Below are 4,094 nucleotides of genomic sequence, written 5' to 3'. Positions count from 1 at the left end.
TGAGGGGGCATAATTTTAAGGTGATGAGAGGAAGTTATAGGGGGGGATGTCAGAGGTAGGTTCTTCACTCAGAGAGTGCTGGGCGTGTGGAATGCATTGCCAGCAGTGGTAGTGGAGTCACTTTAGAGACTTTTAAGCGAATCTTGTATAGGTACATGGAGGATAGTAAAATGTAGGGTATGCAGGGTAGATTGATCTTAGATGAGGATAGTAGGTGGACTCAACTTCATGGGCCGAAGGGCCTGTACCGTGCTGTACTGTTCTATGTTCTAATTGTGCCTTTGGCAAACCAGCAAAGTTGCAAAGATTGGGATCCTTTGAGGAATAATCCACTTCCTCAGACAGGACAGTTGGCTGCCTGTGGGCTTTTCACCATTTTTAACCACCTGATGGAACTCTATTTTCACCCAGTTGAGAATCGTCACTAACATTCGGGATGGAAATGGTCATATTGTCGCCTGTTTGCCATCAGAATGACCGATGCTTACCTCTCGGGCAGCAAGTAGGCTGGTTGGTCAGGTTAAACCACATGGGATCCGAGGGAGCTAGGCAGTTAGATACAAAATTGGTTTAAAGATTGGACACAGAGAGTAGTGGTAGAGGGTTGTTTTTCAGACTGGAGGCCTGTGACCAGCAGTGTGCCACAAGGATCAGTGAAGGGTCCACTGTTTTTTTGTGATTTATGTAAATTATTTGGATGTGAATAAAGGAGGCATGGTTAATAAGTTTCTGGATGTCGCCTAAATAAGTTTGTAGTGAACCATGAGAAAGGTTATCTCAGAGTACAATGGGACCTTGATCAGATGGACCAATGGGCTGAGGAGCAGCAAATGGAGATTAATTTTGACAAATGTGAATTACTGCTTTTGGTAAGGCACATCAGGGCATGGTTTATACAGTTAGTGGTATTGTCCTGGGGAGTGTTGCTCAATAAAAAGACCGAGGAGTGCAGTTCCTTGAAAGTGGATTTGCGTGCAGACAGGGTGGTGAAGGAAGTGTTTGGTATGCTTGCCATCATTGGTCAGTGCATTGAGCACAGGAGTTGGGACATCAAGCTGTTAGTTGTACATTTTTGGAATCCTGCATTCAATTCTGGTTGTCCTTCTATAAGAAAGAAAATTTGAGAGTGTGCAGAACAGATTAACAAGGATGTTGCGAGATTGAGCAGGTTTGAGCCAAAGGGAGAGGTTGAATAGACTGGGACTTTTTTCCCTGGAGTGTCAGAGACTGAGAGGTGTCTTTATAGAGGTTTATAAAATCACGATGGGCATGGATAGGGTGAATAGCCAAGGACCATTTCATAGAGTGGGTGAGTCCGATACAAGAGGGCATAGGTTTAAGGTGAGAGGGAACAGATTTAAAAATGACCTGAAAGGTAACATTTTCATTCAGAGGGTGGTGTATGCATGGACTGAGCTGCCAGAGGAAGTGGTGGAGGCTGGTGCAATTAAAACATTTAAAAGGCATTTGGATGGGTATATGAATAGGAAGGCTTTGGAGGAATATGGTCCAAATACTGGCAAATGGGATTAGGTCAGATTGGGATGTCTGGTCGGTTTGGGCGAGTTGGACTGAAGCGTCTCTTTCCCTGCTGTGTGACTCTATGATTCAAAGTGCTTAGCCACAGATTGTTGATTGTGTTGCACTGCATTAGACATTCCCCTCCAACCTTTGGTCAACCGGAAACCAAACTATGAGGTGATGACATAAGTATTGTCTGTTTTGCTGACTGTAAAGCTCTTTCTGATATCACACTGAATTGCACATGGGCAGCAGGCCCAAAATTGCCACCCTTGATTAATCACCAATAAAGCCCAGTGGAAGGCTAGTATTGAAAGAAATAAAAATAGCTTTCTTAGAAAGTGCTGTTCTGAGTTTGGAGTAACAAGGGCTCCCTTTGTTATGCATCAGGTGTGTTGACCCTGTGGGCGTCTGGTTCTGAACCAAGCTACCAAAGCACCAAGTGTTCCATACTCCTATGTTAATACTGTCTGCCTACTATGAATATGGTAAGGCTGTATTAATCTTGTTCCAGCATAAACAGTTTATCCAACCTTGTTAATTTTACACATCTTTGCTAGATCACTCATCATGGACTATTGGTGATTTGCACAGAATAGGGCAACTTGGAAAGATCAGTCCATTGAAGGTTCTGCCAAATGTGAATGTGAAGGTTTTATTCTGTAAATAAACAAGCAAATAGGCAGATTCTGGTTGGGCTGGAGTTAGGTATCCTTCTGAAAGTTTGCCAGACATCAGCAGTGTTGCTGTTTTCCAGAGGGTTGAAATTGCATTCACAATCCTATTCATTCTGATTGGCATCACTGGCTTCTCCACATTGAATTTGAATGAGAAATCACTGTCTGTGGTATGTATTGTTAATGGCATCAGCCTTAGCTACACACAAGCATTGCGTTAAACGTACATCATATGTATTGAGCAATGAATCGCCAAACCAAGATTGGGTTTGATTCAGGGGTCACAATCAGAAGACCACATAAAGATCAACCTTTACATATTTTCAGGCATTGTGGTAAATTTCTGCATCTGGGTGTTCAGTCATTTAATGTATTGACTTCCAGTCTGCAATGGAGTTGCAAATAAAAATTCTGTGTAAGATTTGGCTTTTGCGATTGAGCGACTTATAATGAAGCTGGAAGGAACAATCCTATTACAGTGATAAGCATCACGTTTTCATACTCGATTACTTTTGCTTACTGTACCTGCCTCTTTGAAATATGTACTGTAACAACTGCAGGATTTTGATTCATCAGTCAATCTAATTGTGTGTACATGGAGCATGAACTCTTTCCCACAGTCCTTTTTGTACTCCTGTAAAAATAATCATTACAGGCAAACTGTTAAAACTCTGATATGAAGTATGAGCATAAATCTCCTTCAATTCCAATTCGTGGGGTTTATCTCAAGCTCACTAAAAATTCATGTTGAACGCTTTCTGAATTTATTCATGTTGCTTAGCTGAATTTTCCACATTATATCTCCAGATCTCTAATCTGTTACCTCTTTCTCCCGGTGAATATGAAACACTGAAAGCTGCAGTGAAATTAAAGAACTATCTTTGGTTGTAAACGTATCCATTTAATTATAATAGGAGATAACAATGTGTGGTGTGCACAAGCGTTGATCTTATATCTCTAAGGACTGAAGGTGGATCTTGACTTGAATAGAAATACCTCGACTGGGAATAAATTGGAGAGAGTTGTAAAGTAGGTAGCTGCCTCACTGTCATCTGTTTTATAACAAAAGCGAAAGCGAGCTTTGAGAAGATTTGTAGCTCAGGTTGAGGTTCTGGATGTGAGTTTGCTCGCTGAGCTGGAAGGTTAGTTTTCAGACGTTTCCCCACCATTCTAGGTAACATCATCAGTGAGCCTCCAACGAAGCACTGGTATTATGTCCCGCTTTCTATTTATCTGGTTAGGTTTCCTTGGGTTGGTGATGTCATTTCCGGTGTTGATGATGTCATTTCCTGTTCCTTTTCTCAGGGGATGGTAGATTGGCTCCAAATCAATGTGTTTGTTGATGGAGTTCCGGTTGGAATGCCATGCTTCTAGGAATTCTCGTGCGTGTCTCTGTTTGGCTTGTCCTAGGATGGATGTGTTGTCCCAATCAAAGTGGTGTCCTTCCTCATCTGTATGTAAGGATACGAGTGATAGTGGGTCATGTCGTTTTATGGCTAGTTGATGTTCATGTATCCTGGTGGCTAGCTTTCTGCCAGTTTATCCAATGTAGTGTTTGTCACAGTTCTTGCAAGGTATTTTGTAGATGACAAACAAACAAACAAAACAAACGTCATCTACAAAATACCTTGCAAGAACTGTGACAAACACTACATTGGACAAACTGGCAGAAAGCCAGCCACCAGGATACATGAACATCAACTAGCCACAAAACGACATGACCCACTATCACTCGTATCCTTACATACAGATGAGGAAGGACACCACTTTGAATGGGACAACACATCCATCCTCGGACAAGCCAAACAGAGACACGCACGAGAATTCCTAGAAGCATGGCATTCCAACCGGAACTCCATCAACAAACACATTGATTTGGAGCCAATCTACCATCCC

Source organism: Stegostoma tigrinum, chromosome 9 (genome assembly GCF_030684315.1).
Source record: "Stegostoma tigrinum isolate sSteTig4 chromosome 9, sSteTig4.hap1, whole genome shotgun sequence".
In the NCBI taxonomy this organism is placed as follows: Eukaryota; Metazoa; Chordata; class Chondrichthyes; order Orectolobiformes; family Stegostomatidae; genus Stegostoma; species Stegostoma tigrinum.
Note: the sequence above shows the minus strand (reverse complement) of the source record.